The sequence below is a fragment of the Cotesia typhae genome, unplaced genomic scaffold, assembly GCF_013202065.1.
Source record: "Cotesia typhae breed Kobodo isofemale line unplaced genomic scaffold, CoteBio_Ctyphae contig_4, whole genome shotgun sequence".
Classification (NCBI taxonomy): Eukaryota; Metazoa; Arthropoda; class Insecta; order Hymenoptera; family Braconidae; genus Cotesia; species Cotesia typhae.
This window is the reverse complement of record NW_027423748.1, coordinates 4,290,891-4,316,519: the sequence shown is the minus strand read 5'-3', so window position 1 is coordinate 4,316,519 and position 25,629 is coordinate 4,290,891. Positions and strand designations below refer to the sequence as shown.

The 25,629-nt window shown below is 27.6% G+C and overlaps 1 protein-coding gene across 2 annotated transcripts in view; it reads right to left on the bottom strand.

Moving 5' to 3' along the window:
- Stg-1 (stargazin related protein STG-1) overlaps positions 1-18,217 on the bottom strand; it is a 41,676-nt gene extending 23,459 nt beyond the window's left edge. The window contains exon 1 of one of the 2 annotated variants that reach the window (XM_074242605.1): positions 17,544-18,217. The gene's annotated coding sequence lies outside the window, so the exon portion shown is untranslated. The remainder of the gene's footprint in view (positions 1-17,543) is intronic. The other variant, XM_074242604.1, reaches the window with a different exon arrangement.
- Positions 18,218-25,629: the final 7,412 nt, after the last annotated feature.

Below are 25,629 nucleotides of genomic sequence, written 5' to 3'. Positions count from 1 at the left end.
TATTTTTCTTTTTTACATTTTTTGAAAGTACATATCTACAAGTATTATATTAAAATTTCTAAGTCATCGGACCACTATAATTACATCATTTTACAAAATTCATGGGGATTTTCGAGTGAAAAAAAAGCAAATTTTTACACAAGCCAAAGAGATTTTATATGATCCCGGTATCGCTGGTTGACTCTAGGTAAGATTTTATTTTTTTATTAAAAAAACTTTAAACACGCTCAGAACTATGTTTTGCTAGTTTATGTACATGATATCTTCAGAACCATTGACCCGATCTTATTGAAATTTCGTTATTAATAAATAAATAATAATCTTCGTAAATCATGCCATGGCTACTAATATAGTGAAGATAAATAATTTTGGTTTTTGTGTTTTAGTCAAACTGTCATCAAGTTGTCATGTACGTCAGCAACATACCAACTTTTAAAGGAGCTCCGTTAGTCCGTTGTTTATTCATGTAAAAAGTATAAAAAAAATAAAGTTAGATATTTTTTGTATTATTCAAGAGTGTAAGTGTTGAACCGAATAAATTTTATACAAATAACTATTATAATTTCTGTATAAAAAAAAAAGAATTAATATTTGATTTTTTTCGAACGCCGGAAAGAGAATGATTCCTTAAATACGTGAATATTGACTAACTTTTTGACTAATTGACTAACTCTTAGTGCCAATTGAATCCTATTCGTTTAATTCTCGCTTAAAAATAATTAAATACTCTGTCATTAAGGAAATTTTCTCTAATTTATATTTCGATGAACATATAATGTAGATATGTGGATTAGATCCCGTCTTGTCATCACATAATTTAAATGGCAATCTATTAAAGATCGTGATGTAACTTGGTACAATTATTCTTCAAGTGATTACTTCAATCAAATTCGAAAACGAGCAAAATCGGTCAATTAGTTTCGATGTAACAGGCAAGTAACACTTCTTAATTACCAATTTGTGTTATTTCGATTAGTTTCCTATCTCAAATAATTTCTAGGAAAAAAATCTACTCTTTTTCGGTAAAAATAACGTTAATGTAGATCAAATAATTTTGACGGTTGATTCGTCGTTTATTCATGATATTCTGAAATTTCTTATTCTAATTTAAAATTGGGTTAAGAATTTTTCCATTGTAATACTAATGACTGCGAAGGTTAAGAATGAAATATTTAGAAAATTTACCTTAAATTCTGGCTAACTGTTGGTATTTTTTTTTTTTTTAATTTGAAAATTGTTTGTTCAAACTCGTCCACTGTGGAATATTTTATGGCTGGCATGTAGGGTCGACCGCTTTTCCTGTTTATTTTTTTAATGTATTCAACGAGATTATTCGAGTAGAACATCATGTATGAGTATGTACAGTATTCGTATCTTTTGAGTAATGAAATACTATTCCTTCTTAATTGCAATCAATTTTAGGCGCTCGTTAACGCAACAATAAAATTACGAGCTCTATTAAATTAGAGAAAAAGATAGAGTTTTCATTCAATAGATATGATTTTATACCATAAGAACTGTAAATTGAAATAAATCGTATTTACTCATGTAAAATTATATTGTTTTAACTTATTCTTCTTTTATTTCTCATCACATCTGGGATCATGGAAATTTTTAGTATTTTAACTACATGTTAAGAGTGTATTTTCATCATCTTTACCTCTACACATAATGCTATATTTTTTTTAAAGTTACTATGTTTAACTCAATTTTTTTTTTATTTTAATAACTGTACTTTATGTATGTATTCGTTGATGATAAATTAAAAATTTTTTATTATTTTCTTTTCATTTATTTACTGTTTTTTTTTTTTTTTTTTTTTTTATATATATTCCAAGTCTAATTTATTTTTTTTGATGAATTATTATTAGAATTGATTTATTATAATTTTTTTACTTTTTTTTTAAAAATGCTGACGTTAATTCAAATGTAGTTGATTAAAAACCAAGATCAAATGATATAACCCATGTAGGAACTGGCAAAGTTGAATGACGAGGCCTTGCCTGGCCCAGTACTGGACAACCAAGCCTCAGCCAGCCCAATGACTATCCGAGCCTGGTCCAACACTGGTTTGCCATAGAATAGCCGAGGCAAGAGAACCCAGCCTTAGGTCAAGACTGGGCAACCAAGCTTCGGTCAGCCCAATGATTATCTGAACCTGAGCCAAGGCTGGGAAGCCTAGCCATGGCCGTTGAATGGCAACTCATACTTGAGCCAAAATTGAGTAATCTAGACTTGGCCATTCAATGAAAAATCCACAGTAATCATTATGTAATAGAATTTTAAATAGTAAATATTTATTTTTTAACGAATATTTGTTAGCAAATGCTAAAATTGAAAATTTATTATTTAACCAAAACAACGGCATATCGTCAAAATTGATATGGTCTTAAGAAAATTAAAACATAATAATTTACAGTTGAATTTTCAATATTGATAATTTTAAACAGTAAAATTTATAATGAGATATTAAAAATATACAGAACAATGTATTAATTCTAAAGTAATATAAAAACTTAACTCTTGCATTTTTTTAACTAATAAATATTCGTAAAAAATAGTTCATTTTCATCAAAACACAATATTAAATAACATAAATTATATAAATAATAAACTGTCACACTTCGTCGCCTTATAGATTTAGTTTATAAGAATGATGAAATGTACGTCAACTCATCGATCGTACGATGTAGGGGTTATTTATCGGTCTAGCAAGCGCGCGGCTCGGGTTCGAATCTCGGTTAGATCGGAATGCAATTTTCCCTTTATTTCTATAGACAGTGAAAAATAGGTCTAAATTAAGAGTCAAACGGCCTGAACTTTCGTTAGCTCTACATTAAAAATAAAAATAAAAGTAACTCTTAAAAAATTTTTTTTTAATTATTTTTTATCAAATTGCATGGGCCAGACTTGAAAATTAACTGTGGTCCAACCCTGTGGTCCATGGGCCAGTCCTGGTAACCAGACTTGGGCCAGCGTTATTATTTTAGACTTAAATCAAGACTGGGCCAACTCTGGTTTACAAGCCTGCCCCAGAGCTGGGCTCAACTATTGTTTCTTGAGATTTGATATTATAAATTTTTTTTTTTTTTTTATTATATTATCGATCAAAGTAAAAAAAATAAAAATAGTAGTAATTTAAAGAAATAATGTTGCTTTATAATTTATTAATTAGAGAAAAAAATGTCAAACAATCTTAAACTTAATTTGCTTTTTTTTTATTCCAAAATAAAAATTTTTTCCCACAATAATTGAATGTATGCAATGTCTTTTTAAAAAACAATGTGCTAATTAAACACTTATTAAAGTAATCTACAGATTCGGTAGAATCTGGCGCCAAGTTCCGTTCAAAAATTCCGTTGTAAACGGAGCGCCAGACTACCGAATGTGTTTACCGTAAGCAGAACGATATTTTTAGGTTGTAAAATTTTATTAATTCTACAGAACTTTTTTTTCTCCAATATTACTCTATAATTATACATTATATGTTATATTATCAATATTAATTGATAATGGTCATTGAAAATAATAAATTCTATTTAAAATTAATTAAATTCTCTAGCACAAACTATAGCGACCCAGATTTTTAGATTTTGACTTTTTTCTTATGGAGAAAGTGACATGCCACAGACTAAATAATTCGAGAATGTATGGTAACTCTCCACTAGATGGGAGACTACAGTTAAAAAAAAAAGTTATGAACTTGCGTCGATGCTCACTAGGGCTCGTCAATGTTACTCTAACACAAACTGTAGTTAGAAAGTTCGAAATCGAAAATAAAAGAAATAGTAACAATCATCACCAATATTACAAAAACCATGGAAATTTATTTTACGATTTTATAAAATATAAATATTATGATTGATAATTTGTCTATCAATCTAAACCAAAGGATATACTTGATGGAATTTTATTAATGCTTATTAGTTACTCTACGAGAAATAAAAGTTTAACGTGATTTTATTGTTACAATTGTTTGTGCACTAATTTTCCGCGGTAAAAGTATATAAGTTGAATTGAAAATTTTTTCAATCACATAAAATGTTAAAATTTTTTTTTTTTAAATAAAACCTCTAGAATTTACTATCTATCAACTTTACATATGGATTTTTTTAAATTAACTTTTTTTTAAATTAAGTATTATTTATTAACTAGAGTCAATATCTACAAGAGCTCACATTGTTTGGGTTTAGTTTCTATGTAATAGTCAGCTGATCATTGCCTAAGTAATTCTGGTCGAGTGTTTTACAGATATAGGTGGCACTGCTATACTGCGACCGAACTGCGCGGGCATTCAAAACGACAATATTCTGTACATAATGCTTACATTCATTGAGTTTGATGAATCGTATTATTTACTAACAACATAATTATGATAATAATAATATGTAATAAAAATAATCATGCTAATAATAACAATAAAAAGAAGATAATACTGATAGTTATTATAATCCGAACAAAAACAGTTTCATTGTAAAAAAATCGTGCCAAGTCCACGTTCATAAGACTATTAAGAAAAAAAAATTTTATTTCTTTACAAAAAGATATAAAATAAAAAATTAAAAAATCCAAGTAACCGATATGGTTGTATATGATTTTCGAAAATTAAAAAAAAATTTTTGTAAATTTAAAAATTAAAAGAAACAATTTTGGAACGTACTTGGTGTGCGTTATTGTATACTTTAATTTTTTTTTAAATGTTCTAGTAGATACAATTTAGGAATTTCATAAAAAGTGAAATATTTCGTAACTACGCACACTAAATACGTTCCAAAATTGTTTCTTTTAATTTTTAAATTTACAAAAATTTTTTTTTAATTTTCGAAAATCATATACAACCATATCGGTTACTTGGATTTTTTAATTTTTTATTTTATATCTTTTTGTAAAGAAATAAAATTTTTTTTTCTTAATAGTCTTATGAACGTGGACTTGGCACGATTTTTTTACAGTGAAACTGTTTTTGTTCAGATTTCAGTTTTTTTTGTAATTATAATAAAAATTGACAATTTTAATTTAATACATTTCCGGTGGCAAACTATCCCCTTTAAGCTATAGTTCATGTAAAAGTTATTCTTGCGCCGCCTGGCGTGTGTAATTGCAAGCTGTCAAATATCTTTTTTTCACTGTAGTTTCCCATCTACTATAAGATTAGCATGCATCGTTATATTATTTAGTCTCTGGCCGTCCGCTTTTTACATAAGAAAAAAGTTAAAATCTAAAAATCTGGGTCGCTATAGTTTGTGCTGATTATTTTTAATAATTTTAAATAGAAATTATAAAGATAATTGATAATAATCAAGTAATACCCATACTAAAAAGCATGAACTACTATTATAAAATATCATATAAAAAAAAATCAAATTAAATTTGAAAAAAAACTTGTAACCTCAAAAAACGATTCTGCTTACGGTATATACACACTCGGTAGTCTGGCTTGAGAACGGAACTGGGCGCCAGATTCTACCGAATCTGTTGATGATAACAATAGATTGATGTTAAAAATAATTGCATTCATAATATTGAACAATATGATTATTTTATTAAATTATTAAGGATTGTGGTATTAAATCCAAATTCACAATTTCCTAAAATACAAAAAATATAAAAAATTTTTCCTACGATTTTATAAAATATAAATATTATGATTGATAATTCAAGTCTATCAATCTCATCCAAAAGATATACGCGACTAATTTTCATGAAATTTTATCGATGCTACTAGTTTCTTTACGGAAAATAAAAGTTTAATTTATTTTTATAATAATTTTATGAACATTTCATATCCGTGGGAAAAGTACAAACTTTAAATTAAGAATGTAAAAAAATTTCTTATGAATACAAAAAAATTTACAGAGTAAACTACTAACTAAACTATCCAACAACCTTCTATGTGTATGTTGTTAAACATATTGTTCTAATTTAATTTAATTTATTAACAAGACCAAATAGATAATACGCTAAACATTGTTTGAGTTTTACTTTCTTCGGATATACCAGCTGTTCAGGGTCTCGAGAATTCTCATTAAGCAGTGTGTACATTCTATGATCTTTTGGTCATTTCCTGTAGGTGGCATTGTTATTCGATTGAGCGGGTTTCAAATAATCATAATTTTCAGATAATTCGTATTGTAATTATGCGTTTGATGCATTGTCTTATTTACTAGCAACAATATCATAATAATAATAAATGATAATTTAGGAGCTGATTTTTAAAATGGTATTAAAGTAAAATTTCAATTATTTGAAAGAGCTTTCGTTGTAAGAGAACAATTTCCATTATGCTTGAGTTATGCAGTAACTATTCATAAGAGTCAAGGTTTAAGTTTAAAAAATGCCATCATTGAAGCAGGGAACACCATTTTTAATGTTGGTCAAATTTATGTAGCCCTATCTCGTGTAACAGAGTTACGTGGACTACATTTAATCAATTTTGATCCTCATTCCGTTAAAGCAAGCTCTTCAGCAATTAAAGAATATAATTGTTTAAGAAAAATTTATAGGTCTGATTTACCTACCATACCAATTCCTGATACACGTTGGCAAAAAGTATGGGACATGATTTGGGCAGTTGAAGAACATTCTATTCAAATTGAACTCAAAAATGCGAAAAAAGCTTCTCTTAGTTTATTAGATTGTCGAGGTATCGAAAACTGTGATAACGTTTCCGATGGTCTTAATTCAATTATTCAATGTATGTTTAATAATACAATAATTAGGACATTATTAATCAATCTGTCAATAATAAACTTAGTAATTTATTTAGCAAATATAATAATCGCGAATTACTTCTAAAGTCCAGTGACATTAAAGAGTCATTAATAGAGCAGCCTTATTCTATGACAAATAACGATCCTGTATCAGTATTTCTTAAAATTTGTGATGATAATTGTGATATTAGAAATTTAGTACAATTTAAATTAGAAATTAATGATCGATGCAAAACATGCAATTATTCTAATTCTTACAATATACTAGAAAATATATTACATGTTTCAATATATGATGAGAAAAAAACATTTGAACTACAATAATTAATTGATTCATCATTTGGATATTGGTTTACTAATTTCAAATTTTGTGAAAATTGTAAAGAAGTCAAAGAAATGCTAACAAAAATTTCATTAAATTCCTTGCAACAGATATTAGTTGTGAAGTTACATGTGTCCATCAAAGGAAAAAATAAATTAATAAATAGGAAAAAAGGGTTTATAAAATCGGTACCCAAAGCAAAAATATCAATATGTAATACAAACTATGCTGTTGTAAGTGCTATATTTAACTCTTCAAAAGATGGTAATTCTGAAAATTATCATGTTGCGATGATTAAACATAATTTATCATGGATCCAAATAGATGATGAGACTGTACAATCAGTAAGATGGCCTGCGAATTCTAAAAGTGCTTACGTATTTTTCTTACAAAAGAAGTAAATTGAAAACTTGAGGTACACCGAAAGAAAGAAAGTCTTAAGCCAAGCGTAAATTTTCTTAAATCAAAAAAATCTTAAGGAAGATTGAAAATTTCTTGAATGAAGTTAATTTTTTTTAAGCCAAGAAAATTCCTTCTTGCTCCAAAATAACTTCGGTCTTCCTTACAATTTTCTTAGTTCAAGAAATTTTCTTTTTCTATGTATATATGACATCTTAATACTTAAAATATATTAACTTATCTTAAACTTAACAAGAAATTAAATAAAATAACTACTACTAACTTCTTTTAAAGTTAAAAAAAATACTTAAGTAAATGAGCACAAACAACAAAACAAAAATTTTTAAAATTATAATACTAAATAAAAAAAAAAATAATCCACAGATTCGGTAGAATCTGGCACCAAGTTCCGTTCAAAAATTTCGTTGTAAACGGAGCGTCAGACTACCGACTGTGTTTACTGTAAACATGACGTTTTTCTGAGGTTGCAAATTTTATTTTAAATTCTACGTTCTTTCTTTTTCTTAAATTTCTATTATAACAGTAGTTCATACCTTTTTTTCCTAATATTAATTAATTGAAAAAATATGAAAAAATTGTTTAGTTCTATGAATCAGAATTATTTCGGTTCAGACAGCGTTGAATATAACTGCTTAAATTTTGTCCCTATTATAATTTTTTATTCAGATATCTCTGAATAGGAACACTTTTTAACAAGAAATCTAATTTCTAATGTTTCATATTTTCGATAACAATAATATTAATTATAATACTAAAAGTAATAATATCGGTAATAATAAATTGATGTTAAAAATGACAGCAATAATAATATTTATCATTATCATTATTATTACTAAAATAATTGTTTGTTATTTTCATTGAATTAATGTGTATTGCAGTATTAAATCTAAATTAAAATTTTTTCTTATTAAGAAAATGTCAAAATTCTCTTTGTATATATAAGAAATGTATAATTTCCATCGATAATTTAAGTTATCGATTTAAACCGGAGGCGTTTACGCGGATTAGTCAGTTTAAATTATTTAATACCACTAGCTAATATGAGAAAAGAAAACTTTAATTTTTTTATCATAATTTGAGCTGTAAAATCAAAGAACGAACGACTTTTCATATGATTATAGCTTTGCCTGAAAAATTCATTTATTTATGAATTTTTAATATTGCGCGGGAAAAGTTTACGTTTGAAATTAAAAATGTAAAAGTATCTTATGAAACAAAAATTTTATAGAACAAATTATCATACAACCTTCCATGTTTATGTTTGAAACATATTTTTTTAATTAAATTTTATTTGTTAACCAGTTTAAACACACAAACATTGTATGAGTTATACTTTCTTCGGATAAACCAGATGTTCAGTCTGGGGAATTCTCATTAAAAAGTGTGAACATTCTGTGATCTTATGATTATTGCCTGTAGGTGGCACTGTCATCCAATTGAGCGGGTTTCAAATAATCTTAATCTCTTGATAATACGAAACATGACTATGCGTTTGATATATTGCGTCATTTACTAACAACAATATCATAATAACAATAAATAACATTGGTAACCATAATAAAAATAACAATAATAGTAATTATAATACTGAAAGTATTAATATCGGTAATAATAAATTGATGTTAAAAATGAAAGCAATAATAATGTTTATCATTATCATTATTATTACTAAAATGATTGTTGTTATTAATAAATCCGAACAAAAACAGTTTCACTGTAAAAAATTGCGCCAAGTCCACGTTCATAAAACTCATCTCAATAACATTAGCACTTTACAAAGAAAAATAAGACTCGTTTCAAAAATTTTCATTCTTTACAAAAAGATGTGAAATCCGAACAAAAACAGTTTCACTGTAAAAAAATTGCGCAAAGTCCACGTTCATAAAACTCATCTCAATAACGTTTGCACTTTACAAAAAAAATAAGACTCAATATAATAATTGTCATTCTCTACAAAAAAAAGTGAAATACAAAAAAATACCAAGAAACTGTCATAATGTTAAAAAAATTGAAAGAAAATTTGTTGAAAATTTAAAAATTAAAAAAAAATTTTTTTATCGTACTTGGCGCGCGTCATTGAGTACCCCAAATTTTTTCAGGATAAATAAACATCCTTTGAATGATTAAAAATTTATAATTAAGTCAACCTATAAAATGCATGAATTTAATTAATCAACTATTATTATTTAATAATAAGTTTTACAAAATTTAAGTAAAATCGACATGTCATAATAATCACATACGTATGTTATTTAAAATTTTTTAATCTTCCAGACATCATTTATGATTTTACTAAAACGCCCTCTCGTGTTTGGTTATGAAAACTACTTCAAAGTGGATACAATTGAGTGCTCTAGAAAAGAAAACATATGGCCGACTAAATTGAGAAAATGCGGTGTGATTGCCAATCAAAATGTGTTAATTACAATTAAACTAAGCAATATCGAGTTTCTTCATTGAAACTTAATGACAGAGCTGAAAAAAATTGAATCCAAAAATTTTATATAATTTCAGATGATTTCACCACACCACCATATTGATAGTTATGTCCACTAAAAATTAAAAAAAAAAATTTAAAAACGGATTTTTTCACTGAAACTGATAATTAATCGAGTAAGCAGTGTTTTTAATGAGTTGAGTATGCTTGACTAATGTAAATTTATAAGTATAAGAATATATGAAATCATATATTATGTAATTAGAGCTGATCAACCCGAATATGTATAACTATACATAATTACATAAATTCGAGCAAAATCGTTTTTCTCGGGTTGAAATTCTTCCGAAAAAAATTTGGGGTACTCAATGACGCGCGCCAAGTACGATAAAAAAATTTTTTTTTAATTTTTAAATTTTCAACAAATTTTCTTTCAATTTTTTTAACATTATGACAGTTTCTTGGTATTTTTTTGTATTTCATTTTTTTTTGTAGAGAATGACAATTATTATATTGAGTCTTATTTTTTTTGTAAAGTGCAAACGTTATTGAGATGAGTTTTATGAACGTGGACTTGGCGCAATTTTTTTACAGTGAAACTGTTTTTGTTCGGATAAAAATTACTTTCGTAAACTACAATATTTGTAAAGTAGCTTAATAATTTTTGTGATCTGCGGTTTCTTTTCTCAAGTTTACTCTAGAGCATAATAAAAATTTGAATACTTTAAACCCTATTTGTTTTCCTAAATTCAATTTGAGTATACATTCCAGTAGAGTATCGAAGAACGGGAAATGGAGAATTTATATATCTAAAGATAAAACAAGGTGATTTTAGACGAAGTGTTGAAAAACTGAACTATGCAAGGGTTGGCTCATCTATAATCTGAAATTGTATTTTACTCCGTGCCACACGCTATCTTTTTCGTAATATCTACTTGCATTGGAACTCTAAGTTTCAATGTCTATTTAGGTAGTCAGAACGAGACAATTTCAAACCAATGCAACTACTTGTGGGTAGGAACAGATCGATTTCTTCCCGAGGACAGAAACCGTCTAGTTTGTATCCACTAAACAGAGTGAGAATTATTTAAATCCTGTTGAAATTGCTATTGTTTATTGTAAGCTCAAATATAACCAATCCACTTGTCAGTCGGGAAATGCGTTATCAATTTTAGATTCTCTTGTTTCAACGGAACTAAAAAAGTCTATTAGATTTGAGAAAAATCTATTGTTCAATATTTTATTCTTTTTTCAAGATAACACAGTCCAAACTAATTCAAAAAATTCACTATTTTCACTATACCATTTTTCATAGCGATCGATCATAAGTTAATATGATGCAACGCAATCTAGTGACGAGTTACAATAAAGCAAAAACCTTCGTCAAGAAAAAATACATATGCATGCCAATTTTCATGGTGATCGGTCGAATGATGTTAGAGTTCAGCGATCTCATACATTGATACAAAAATCTATTCTCATACATACAGATCATCAAAAATAATCTCAAATAGGTTTCAGATTGGTTTCAAGTAAAAAAAATCTGAAAAACGGTTGATCCTGCAGGGCCATCCCTGGATCTTTCCGCTATATAAAAAACGTTTGAAAAATTATCTACTCCGAAGTTCTGAGCTCTTCAAGCTCAGAAACATCACTTTTGTTCTATTTCGAGCTCTTCGAGCACGTAATTCTAGTGGTTGTTGATGAAGTTTTTCAAACACAAAAAGATTATTTATTACCTATCAAACGAGTTGACGCAAAATGTTGAAGTTATATTAAAAATATTTTTTTGGAATTTTGAAAAATTTTGACAAGATTGGCGACATTCAATGTAATTTTTTGAGCACTTGTAGTTATTTTTTTACACCGCAAACGATTCGATACAAAATTTCGTTGTATAAAAAAAGGCCATTTGGCAGCTAAAATGGAAGTGAATTTCATAATAAATACAAAAAAACTGCTAGGATCGTATACAAAAAAAAACACATTTACGTACACCAGGTACAAATAATTATTAATTAAATCTTTTCCTCTTACATTTAGCTAAAAATCCACTCACACCTTTCCGCGCATCAGCCTACAGGCTCCAATTAAAGATGTCCATCTATATAGTCACTTATCACAATATCTCAGGAACCATAGACCTAAGAAACTTAAAATTAGTTAGAAATATTATTTTTGCCATGTAGAGGTCAAGTAAAGATAACATATTCTCGATTAAATATGTAGTATTTTTCAAGCTAAAGAAACGAGCCAGGACAAGAAAAAAGGATTCTTAAATCAAGACACACTGCCCTTTAAAACAATTTAATTCGATCATGAATATTTCTCTCGAATCAAGTACTTTTTTAAATGTGTGATTACATTAAATATTTTTCTTGAATCGATACTAATTCTTTTCAGTTTATCTAATATTAGCAGTTTAGCAATTACTTTATCCATATACTTGTAAACTAAATTGTCCACAGTAAATATTGATGCAAAATAATTACATTCCTCTCTTTCTGTGTTTATCAACATTAGGTTAACAAACAAGCATACTTTATGCTACAATCTTGATTTATACTTGAATAAATATAATTATTCTACTCGAGTATATCATTTGAAATTTATGGTTTATATAATTATATAAACAATAGCACATTGTACTGCGGACTAAATTTTTTAATCAACATTTATGAACTATTTGTACAAACGAGTTTATTTAATTAATGTTTTAGACCTAGATATATGTACTTTATAACTTTAACTAAAAATAAAGTACAAAAAAGTAACTAAATTTATTTGTTATTTATTTTTGTTTTGTTCAAAGATACGCATGGATTATTTATTTTTTTCTCCGCTGCTTTTAGATTACATACAAAACAATGTAAAGTATTTTTGTGAAGAAAATAAGATTTTTTTTTTTTTTCAAAACATGATATTTATAATAACGAGAGTTTTTTTTAAATGAAATTTATTTTATGTAATTTCATAAAATAATTCCGTGAAAATTTCATGCACAAATAAGTTTTAAGTAATCTTGGGAATATATTGCTCAGTAGAACGCGCATTCAATCAAATTGTATCATCTACCATTCTCCTATCGAATTGATTACAACATTGATGTTCTCAGCACCTATTCGTTTCATTTTCAAATATGATTACTTGATAAATAAATACATAATTTATTTATGTAATCAAATCTTTTCAATCTGCGATGAAAATGAAATATTATATTTTTAATAAAATTAAATAAAACAGAAATTCAAAACGTTTGGAATTAAATTTTTATCGATTTTATAACAGCAAACGTTAGCAGATAATTTACAACAGAATTATTGATGAATGAATAAATTACTTGTCACAGATATTAGCATAATTGACTTTTAAAAAAATTAATAGAATATCTGATTTTCAATTCACATTTATTGCAAATTAAAAATTGATTGTCAATTCTTTGTAATTTCTATTGGTGGTAAAGTATTGAAAATGAAATTTGAACTTTTCATCTTCTTAATTTGAGTTCAATTTCATACAAAAGTACAAATAAAATTTCAAATCGTCATTAATGCATATAACGGGTTTTTAATTGCAGTTCAATAGAATACCTCTATGAAATTTTTTAGTTATCTTTAAGTAAAAATTTAGCTTAAATTAAAAAAAAAACATTGAAGCCAATAGAAGAAGCTTTAAGTTATTCTCACTTCATTTTATAATATTTTTACTCTTTTCATCAGGTATTAGAGTGTGTCGATAGACGTTAAATTTTTTCCACTGATTTTTCAGGCAATCAATCGGATTAAGTTATAAGATAAATACAGTCAATCAATAAGTTTAGAAGGTAGTAGTCACTTGAAGCTTTTAAAAGAACTTTAAATATTTCTTTCATGACGGTTTTTTGAATAAAATACTTCTAGGAGTAGAGAGAGCTAGCTTATTTCTGTAAAAACTTTAATCTTTTCGATATTCATTTATCTTTATTTGATCATCAAAATACAAAAAATAAAAAATATTCATCAACTTACTTAAACATGATTAAATTTCAGAAGTAATAATGAAAAATTAACTCTTATTCCGGTTGCCGGATGACCTTTTTTAAGCTTTTTGCCTCAGGATATGTATTGTCAGGTCGATTCAGCTTCAATTAACTTTACGGTAATTGACATCAGGTAGTTAAAAATGTTAAATCTTAAAGAACAAAAAAAAACTGAATAGTTTTTTTCAAAAACTTCAATTTTTGAACACGAAATCAGTTTCAGCTAAAGAAGAATTTTTTTCACTTTCATCGATCACACTTGAAAGAAAACAAAATCATTTTGAAGTGGAGAAAGTCACTCTTTAATAAAGAAATCGTAATTGAATACAATAAATTCATTAACTAATACAACAAGTTGTATTTAACCCCTTAAAATCATTTATTTAGATAAAGATAGTTTTTCTAATTGGCACACTGTCTAATGATTACTCTCGTACTACCATTTGAATTTATTAAAACTGAACGTCTAATTATTTGACATCAAGTAATATTCTGAGACATTTTTGAATGACTGCGTAATAATGACCAAGATAATTAAGTTAAGCAAGTATGCGTCATTCAAAATTTAATAGTTGATAGAAACTTTACTGTTCAAATTAATACGTATTGTTGCATCATCAAAAAAAATTTTTTGACAATAGTGGTAATTAAAAGTTACTCTCTATTGTTAAGAGAATATATCTTATTTGTAGAATTAACTTGATTCAAAAGAAAAATTCTTGAACCAAGAAAAATTCTCAGTTGACTTTTTTTTTCAGTGTATGAATATATTCAAGTATACTCAACTCAAAGAACGTTTTCGTAAACGATATCTTCTTACACTAATTACTTTTCTTTAAAGTATAAATAGTATTGTAATAATAGTGAATTATGGTTAATTGTCGTAAAATATAAACAATATTTAAAGTAAAAGGTACACAACCAAATATTTACCACGACAGAGCAAACGATTCTACATAAACTTGTCTTTTAGAATTTTGGAGTATAATGGTAACAAAACATAATCCAGAACCAAGACGAACAATGTAGTACTTCTCCTTTGCATTGTTTAGTTTGAACTGCAGAAGATCTTGAGAAATTCACGAGGAAGTTAAGTGAATTGCTGGGCTATCGTTTCATTCTCCAAGTCACGGAGTCTCGATTTTGAGAATAAATTAACTTTAGTAATAGTAAAGTATAAGAGTAAGAGTAAAATATAATTCATCTTCAAGTACACTTAGTGAGCTTAAACTTCAGATTAATTGGCCTCTATAATTACTTGAAAAATAAATAAAATAATTGAATATTTTTCTCAAACAAAGAACTGAATAAAAACCGTAATCATAAATTAAAAAAAAAAATAAAAATAAAAAAAGTAAGTAAGTGTAAAAAAATGTTTTTTTATGCACAACGTGAGTAACAAGGGACCATTGAGGTGAGGGTTGTAAGGTCCTTAGGTCATAGTCCAAGCTAACTACCCTCGTTTGACCCCTTTCTCGTGAGGTATTATTTTCTCACCGTACCTGTACTGTACTTTGCTACAATGTGTCTGTCTCAAGAGGTAAAAAAAATTTTTTTTATGCATACTCCATCGTTAATACATACACGTATGATATATATGTTGATACGTAAACGACATGTCGTTAAGAAACTGATCGTATAACAATTTTTACTTAGATATCATATAGATTTTACGATATGACACGTGCTCGAGAGAAGCATGAGTCAAGTACTGTACCAAGAAAAATAAAGAGAGTGAGAGAGAGAGAGAGAGAGAGCAAAGTGTAATATAAAAAGAACATATATATAGATGTGGTATCTATAGTTCGCTAGTTCAAAGTCTTTGGGGCAAGACGATGCTCTGAGGCGTGTGGGATTACGACTTCCTTCCCTTAGCCCATGAATTACAAAGCGTTGTCTTCACCGTAGTTTCGTTTATATTCAAAGATTCGCGTCGTCGTCTCAAGCTTCCGGAGAGAAATAAAACGATTGCTTTTCTGTAAACTCTTGGTCGACCACGTCAAACAATCTATACTGTCTCACATTCCATTTCTCAATAAATATGTCTTTTGTATTTTTCCTCAAACTCTCCAGAATAAAAAACATTTACCTCAAATAAATTCAAATATATTTTCTCTTTGATATTTAATCACTGATGTGACAAAAAAATTTGCATGCAGGGCTTCTATTTTAAAGGAATTTTTCTATTAATAAAGACCACTTTTTGGAAAATATAGAAAAAGTGTTTATTTTATTAGCAAAAAAGTATTGACTGAAGTAGAATATCAAAAAAGAAATAGAGGATATTTTAATCTGCATGTGGAATTGCTTACTGAGTTGAAGGCGAGAATGAAAAAAAAAAAAAAATACGTGTTAATCTGTAGTTCAGGTTCAAATTTTTGTCTATTTCTTTTATTTATTTTCTGCTAAAAAAAATGATCGACAAATTCTTCAACTAGAAAAAAAAATTTTTTTGTTCTCAGAAAGCAATAAAAGTCGGTGTTTGAAATTTTTCAGGTTTATTTAAAACACTTTCAAGTTTAAATAAATTACATTGATCCTGTGTTTTATCTCCTTTCGAATGAGTTAGTTTAAATAAAAAATTTTTCTGTCCAAAAGTTTTACAAGAACAGGAAAAGGAAAATAATATTTCTGATAATTAATTTACGAGTGAATCAGTACCGAAATTGAAACTATCATTTTTGGATTAAACACTGATATTGGAAGAGGTTCAACTAAAGCCGGTATCAAAACAGAATATTCAATACACAGAACGGTTCAAATTAATGAGCAACCACTGCAAAAAAGTTTCCAAAATTTGAAAATTCATGAAATAAACTAAAAATTAAAAATGAAAAAAAAACGATTTTAAATGGTTGTCTTTGAGTATTTACTAGTATAATATCATAAAGTTCATTTTTGTTATAAGCAAATTAACAGCTCTTTAGAGACAAGGTTAAATCGAGTAAGCGCATATAATCTATTTCAAATAAACAACGTGTAGTTAATTTTATAAAATTATTAAAAAAGAAAATTATTTTTATCATCAGTTTCTACATGAATACTGATTGACAGTTGCTTTCCCCTCTATTATTATTATCATTATCATCATCACGTAATACTATAATGATGCACATTGTACATTATACTATAAATACATTGACTTCATCACATCACTTCGCATCAGACTGGATACTGCTATTTTCATGATGAGCCATGGCTACACATGTGCATGCTAGAAAACACATTTTACACGAGATCAAAGGCATTATATGATCATTTAACGCATAAATGATCAAAGATATTAACTCAAATAATTATTTATTCTTTTTTTAAATTCACCCTTTTGGTAAATATTAAATATAACATATAATAATGTATAACGCACAATTCAATTTTTTTTTTATTTGTACACATTCTGATCATTCATATTTGTCGAAGCTTTTTATGACGCTGTTATTTACGATAACACGCGCCTCTTGTTCCAACACGAGGTTCGTATTTCTTTAAATACTTTAGCAAAATTAACAAAAAAGTTTAAGTAATTATAACTAATAATACATCACATATGGTCGTAATTATGAATTAAATTAAAAAAAAATTTTTTTTTTAATTCAGCATAAGTTTATCAAACTTTTTAATAAGAAAAAATCCTACCCTTTTTCTTTTAACTTGGGAGCCTGGAAAATATGCTTGAAAACATCCCTTTGAAGTTTTTCTTCATGTTAACATAACTTGAACTAGCCATAAAATTTATATTTGTTTTGAACAAAACTAATTACCGGCACATATCATAAATAATAAATAATACTTTAAAATAAGCTTACAGTCCACGTGATCACTAGAATTCCGATTGTAAATTATTTTGTCATCACTAAAAATAAAATCCCAAAAAAAAGAGTAAAATAAAAAATAAATAATAAACTTTTAAAATCTGAAAATTGGGAGTGAGTCAATAAAAGATATTTGTTTAAAGTTAGATCGTAAGGACGAAAGAAGTTGAGCAATGGAACATAAGTTGCTTAAGCAAGGCAGTGAATTCGACTACCGGTCGACGCCCGGTCGTCGTCGCATCATCCGCACCAACCACCACTACCACCGCCAGCATCACTATCACCTCCACAACCACCAGTAACCCTCCTTCTACCACTACCACCAGGAGCAAGTAACTATTCGCTGTATCCCTCTTTGCTCTTGGACTGTTTTTACCTACCCCGTATTCGTATTCGTATTCGCACTCGTACTGTTCTCGAGGACGAGGGCGCCACCTGGATTTTCACGATGCAGGGCGCAATTGACGATATATATATATATATAACGAGTTATTATTCTCCACGGTGGTGCATTTAGCTGGTGTCCCTAGCCCAGGTTTCACGCGAATGTAAATGCTTCGTCATGGTCTCTCTTGTCATGCATGTCGCGATATGACTGAGTTATCCCATGAGAATCGCTAGCACGTTCTTGCTTCTAAAAGCTTTGAAACGGCAGTATTGTCAATATTAGAGTACGGATTCTCATCATTTGTGGGTTATAACATATTTTAATTGGATACACTTGAAATTTAATTCACTTTCATTAATATTCTATATTATGATATAATATAATTAACATTATTAGGCATGAATAGATATTTGATTGATTTAATTGTATCAGCGCAATTGTTATTATATCGTTATTTTTTTATGGTAATGGGTTTATTTGTTTGAAAGTTTGTCTACCAGAAAATCGAATATTAATTGGTTAAATTATCCTGCACTATGTAGTTGAATGAATTGTACAGTGGTCAATTATATTAATTAAACAAATTGGATAAGGATTTTATTGAATAACAAGTTAAGTTTGATTTAGCTTGATAAAGTTTATCGTTCGACTATTTGCTTATTACTAAACATGAGCAAATATTTGGCATAAGATGTGCTGAGTTTCATGATGTGTTTAATCATATAAGCCAACTAAAAAAAGACCGGAAAGGTCTTAAATCATAAAGATTTTTGCAGAGTATAAAGTTTTACTCTGAAAGATAGGAAATTTTATATAATTACTCCGAAACATAAAATTTTAGTTTAGACCATGTTCTTCTTGATTAATTCGTTTTATTTTTGATATCACGTTGATTGGGAAAAATAATAAATTTGATTTCTAAATTTACGGATTAAGATTTTTAGATTTTCTATTGATAACTCTTATTACTTTATTCGAAAATACGTTATTTTTATTAGTCAATATAATCAAATTCTGCAATCAAAGTCGATCCTTTTTTTAAATAAGAGTGAAATTTTGAAAAGCATACTATTTATGGCCATGTTAGAAAATTTAATTTATTCATATAGATTTTGATATGGCCTGACAATCCCATTCAAGAATTATTTATGGGCATATCAGGCCATATCAGAAAATTGTCACTGGTATTTTTCTTGAACCAAAATTTTTATCTTGTTTGAAAAAAACTTTAAAATTTTGAAGTCGGGTAAAGGAACCAGATATTGACGAGGCATATTGACCAGGGACAAGGAACCATATTTTTTCCGTGCGTGTATTAATCAGTTTAGATAAATTGAACATAAATACATCATTTATAAATTTTTTAGAAGAGCTTATGAGCTGAAACTATTGTTATGCTTTTTTATATATGATACTTTGGCTAATAAATACATTACAATAAACATTCAAATATAATAATTATTAAAATCAATGACCGAAGCCACATTAATATTATGGACACAGAAAAAAAAAACTTCTTGAATCAAGAAAATTGTAAGGAAGACCGAAGTTATTTTGAAGGAAGAAGACATTTTCTTGGCTTAAAAAAATTTAACTTTGTTCAAGAAATTTTAACTTCATTCAAGAAATTTTTAATCTTCCTTAAGATTTTCTTGATTTAAAAAAATTTACGCTTGACTCAAGACTTTCTTTCTGTGGAGTCTTTACCCTATCTTCCATTTCGCATAGAAGAGTTTTATTGTAATTTGCAAAATCTAGTCGTTCAGAAGGATGTGATCAAATTATTTTAAGAAATCGCAAGATTATTTATTATTTACAAGTTGAAATATTGAGCATCAATTACAGGTTTTGATTTAGATTGTTAAATAAGTGAAGTTAAAGATGTAAAGTTGCCGAATTATGTACTCGACGAATGTATTAAAAATACTCATTTTACATTCTTGCACTTATTTTCCTTTTAACATGCCGGAGTTTGAATAGAAGCTCAAATCTATCCTCATTTGAATTTTTTAACTTTTATATTCACAAGAGTTCTGAAGCTTTATTGCGGATTATTTTAAATGTACTGAGCTTTAGTTTTTTCTGGCAAGTATAAATTATTAATTGATGTTCATTAAACGAAAATGCTGCTTGATTACATACCACTTCAAATGTACAGTTTTTACGTCACTTTTTTTATAGTTTTTCGATTTTTTCATTATTCAATATGTGCTAGAATGTTATGTGTTACATGTCTGTACTGAATTGACCTGTGCATCGTATTACTGACATATGTGCATCGCAGCAACTATTGAAAACTATCAGAGAAATTCAGCTACAGACTCACCAAGTGTTATAACCGAGTTGAATATCCATGTAACTTTTTTTGCACAACTATTATGTAGTTGTTCATATGCTCTATATGTCATGAATTTGTCTGTTTCCCGATTTTGTAATCCTATTTAATACTCTTCGCGACTTTGGTATTTATAGATCCCACGAAAACAATTGTTTGTTCGATTTTCAAGCTAATAAACGAGTAAATTCATAATCTAACTAATATTTGTCATTTGGTACATCTTTGTTAACACATTCCCAAGGTTATCTTATAAGTAGGTAAGTATCGATAATTAATAATGTTTTTTAATTTGTAAAACTATTGAATTAAAAAAGATTTGAAAAACAGTGAAATCCTAGCTATTGAAAAAAAAAATTTTTGTATATGCCAAATTTATCAAATTTAAAAACTTTAAAAATCGTTACAAATGACATTTAAAGTTAAAATTTTGGCTCAATTTTATTTTGTTAAATACCTTGTACTGATCTTAAAAGATCCTGAAATTTTTACAAGGGTGTTTCTTTTTTTTTTTTCAAAAATGTAAATTTTTGAATTTCCAAAAAAAAATTTTCTTTATACCTCGGTCTAAAGTACGCATATTTTGCACCTATTTCGAGGCAGAAAGTTAAAGATTTGTGCATTGGTAAAGCTGCATATTCACACTCTGTAACAGCGGGAACAAAAAATCCTTTCATTAACCCGACTGGCATTAGTCATTTGTTACTATGTTTTGTTTACGCTGGTTATCTACCATTGACAGTATTAAGATACAGTTTGACAGTGACCTGTATAAAATAAATCAAATTTAATTATTATTAATTATTGTCAATTTTCAGTTAATGTGCTCGTCTTTTTTATTTTTATGTTTGTTGAATTCCAGAAATTTTAGTTTTATTTAAGCTCAAAACGTTTCAAATAAAATGTTGGTCAATTATCTACATTAATTTTTTTTTATTTGATGCCTGCCTCCCCGACCAGCAGCACTCGCTTTGCTCGTGTCGCAAATGTCGGAGGCAGGCATCAATTTTTTTTTTTTGATCTAGTATATTATAATATTTACGTACTTTCAACCGGCTACAAAGAAAAATAGTATATACTCCACGGGCAGAAGTTTGAGAGCTCTGAACTGCGCGCCATGATGCCCGAGGCGTAGCCTCGGGAATCATGGCGCGCAATGCAGAAATCTCAAACTTTCTGCCCTAGTAGTGTAATATACTATTTTCATTTTTGCAACTTTTAATTAAGGTAAAGTTATGCAGATTTATAGTATTATAATTTTAAGCATTAGAAAATTAAATACATGATGTGAAAATATTAAATAATGAATTAATTTTAACTTTTTTTTATTTTTTGGACATAATCCTAAAGTCAGGCTTAACACATGATACAATTTTTTATTTTTTTAGCGCATAACATATTTTGTCTGTTTTTTTATTTTAATTACAGTTTTTAACACCAAATAACTCAGACAAATATTAATTTTCAACAAAATCCAGAAATAATGAGATGAGAATATCAATTCTTTTTCATTCTTTCGAATACTTGTTTACATACAAATTTCTGCAAATTAATGTTTCTCAATTTCAAATTTCAAATTATTTCCATGTTGATAGGACAATAAGTAATGTCAACAACTTGAAATAAGGTAAAAAAAGGAAAAATAACCAATTATTTCATGCGTTAAGGATGACTTTAAGATAATGTCCAAAAATTAAAAAAAAAGTTGAAATTAATTTATTACTTAATATTTCCACGTCATGCATTTAATTTTTTAATGCTCAAAATTACAATACAGACCATTCCTGTATCTATAATTGCGTTCGAGATATTACAAAAACAAAATTGAAAAACTGGCAAAATTGCGAAATTTTTAATTTGTACATCTTTTAAAAAAAAAATTTTTTTTTTTCTTTGGCAAAACTTCGTTACATGATCAAAAAAAACTTCTAACCAAAATTTGTCCACATCGAAAGGGGTTGATTCCAACTATTTGTCGATTTGACATGGAATGACCCCTATATTATGTAAAACGATTTTTCTTTTATTTTATCGAAAAAAATTTTCGAGTAACTTTGGAAGTTGTATTATTGGTTTCACTCCGGTTTTCGAAAATAGAGTTTTCATTAGATCTCAGCGCGCGCGCGCGTGTGTGTGTGTGTGTGTGTGTGTTTGTGTGTGTGTGGGGGTGGGTGGGTGTAAAGTGGGTGCAAGTAGTAAACCTTTATAAATTTTCTAAACCATTTTAACCGATTCGGACCAAAAGATTTTGAGAAATTGGTTGATTCGTTGAAAAGAAATCAATGATGAAAAATTTCTAAAAAAGTGTTATTTTTTATCTAACTTTTAAATTTCTTTTCGAATCGTTTTCGGTGTAAAAAAATAACTACAAGTGCTCAAGAAACTGCATCGAACGCCGCCAATCTCGTCAAATGCAATTAAATATCGTTGAATTATATTTTATAATAATAAATTTTCAAAATTATTAAACCATTTTAAAGCTCTGAACGTTTCAGTTCTGGAAGATTACTCTTGTACCACGTCTGATATTTTTAGATGCAATATACATAGATGTATATTGAATCTATTTATAATACACTGCAACGTAGAAAAAATATGAAGAAATATAACAAACTCTACAGAAATATTTTTTTTTAAAACGTTATTAAAACCGATCTCAAAAAAATGTAACTTCAAATTCTAGTCAAAGTGAAAAACATAAAAAAATACATTGGATTAAACGATTACGATTTTGATGAATACTTGCCTTGGTAATGTGGTGAAGGAGTTTTCCCTTTGGAATAAAAAACTAGCACTGAGTGTAAGAGATAAGAAACGATCACTGAGAAGGAGAAAATGATAAAAAAGGAAATAGGAACAATCGTAGAATCTTTCAAGGCGGTTTATTCTTTTCTAGATAAAGGGCTTTATTTTAAGTTGTTATTCTACTCTCCGAATATTATATTTTTCGTTATGATAATGTAACTCGTTTATTACGGTATAGCCCACCGCTGTAATCTAATTTTTTTTTTTTTTACTATTGTTCTTTGTTGAAAATACTGATGTTACCTACCATCAAAATTAATGGCGACATTTAATTTATCACTTCGTTATTATCTAGTGTTTTTAAAAGCATCCTTTTTTTTTATGATGTATCGATCAAACAAAAGGAATGTTTTTCGAGTAATGTAAAAATTAATTTATGCAGTCTATTGTTCAGTACAGTAATAATGAGAAGAAAGAATCTGACAAAAGTTGGACAGTTTGTTTTATTTTATGTCAATAAAATGATAGATATTATCATACTTTGCACAGATTTTATTACACTGATAAAAAAATTGACTTGACTCAAGAGTCAAACTCTTGAACCAAGAATCCGAATTCTTGAGCTAAGAAATTATTCTTGGTCTAAGAGAATTTTCTTGTTTCAAGAATTTATTCTCTTGACTCAAGAAAATAATTTTCTTCAAAATGGAATTCTTGGTTCAAGAGTTTGGCTCTTGAGTCAAGTCAATTTTTTTATCAGTGTATATTTGTATGAATCATTAGTTACAAAAGTTTGTTTACAAATCAAAGAACGTAAAATTTTTGACACGTTTTAGTTATAATTTATACTTCTTTATCATTGCATAACTCTATGCATTAAAAAATGTTGTGTAATTGTGTAGACTTAATGTTTTTTTCGTGCTACTTTAACTTTAATGTGTCAAATTTTTTATTCATACTACATCTGTAGATAGTTTTTTAACATACTGTTGTTTTATATTTACTATTTCTGCTAATATTTATTATTATATAAAATTTTTTTTGTTAAAAATTTATCTTAAATCAACAAATTGACAAATCCATGTTTTTTTTCAACATATTCTTTGACGAATTTTAAATAAAGAATTATTTAATTTTCAAAAACTTTTATTTTATGATTTTTTATTTTAAAAAAGTCAATTTTAAAAAAGGAAATTTTAACATAGGATCGGTAATTTAAACGGTTATTATTTATTTTTTAAGGTAGTTCTTTCCCAACCTATAGTTTATGCTACTGCTGTCTTTTTCATTCGCTAATGTCGCCTCTCTTACGGGCTATTGCTCACTTCCTTCCACGTATGCTTTTATGTGTTTACTTTACTAGTTTATCAATGATTTCTCAAAAACTATGTGGTAGGGAATTTCAGAATTTTGTGAGGTAATTATGCATGTATTAATCAAAGTAATATTAGTTTTTCGTGAAATTCTTACAATTTCTTCAACACAAAAATAATAAAATTTCGCGGTTTTCTCTCTCTTTTTCCATACCACCTGTGTAAAAATGTCATTTTCAATTGCAATTATCTTTGGTTAGAGGTGGTAAATTGTCTTTAAATTTTAACAGCGTGTGTATTATGTATTTAAATACTTCTATACGGAGTTTGGGAGATTTCTTGAATTTTTGCTTTTTGGGCCCAGCTGCCTTAATATTAATATTATTTTTTCATATTATGCATCGAAAGTGGAACAATTTAAAAAAAGAATTGCAAAAATCTTCAATTTTGATTTTTTATAGCTGAAAATAGATCGAGTTTCACTTCTATATAGTTACCATATATTTAAAAAAAAATGACAATTCATCACTAGAAGAACAAATTAATCGTGTTTCAATTTTCAAATGAAGTATTATCGCTAGTATTAATATTTTTTCTCCAACATAACAATTATTCAGATACTAGTGTCGGTATCGTAAAAATGATAAATACCAAGTATCGATCGCCGATATAACTGGAGAGTATTTCCTATCGATACCAATTTTTCTCAACTAAAATTATTGGCAGCACTAATTTATTTCATTAGTGTTCAATAACTTTTCAACTCAAATTCGATTATTCCTTCTAGTTATTGAAAACATCTTTTATCTTTATACAAACTAATATTTTCGTTCCAAAGATAAGCCAAATAACAACATTTCTCATTGGGTTTTTTCTACCGATAAAAATATTCCTCCAATACAAATTTTTCAAAGAACTAGATGTCTCACAAGAAAATACCAAGAACTCCCTTAGGAAAAAAAATCGTAATATTATTAAACATTTTTAAAAAAAAATACTCTCACTATAATTTATTTCCGATTACTCTTATTTTTTGTTACATATAAATACATTAATGAAGTATAATCTATTTCCTAACCACCTACTAACCACAATAATAAGATAAAATTGTTTTAAATATTAAATATCA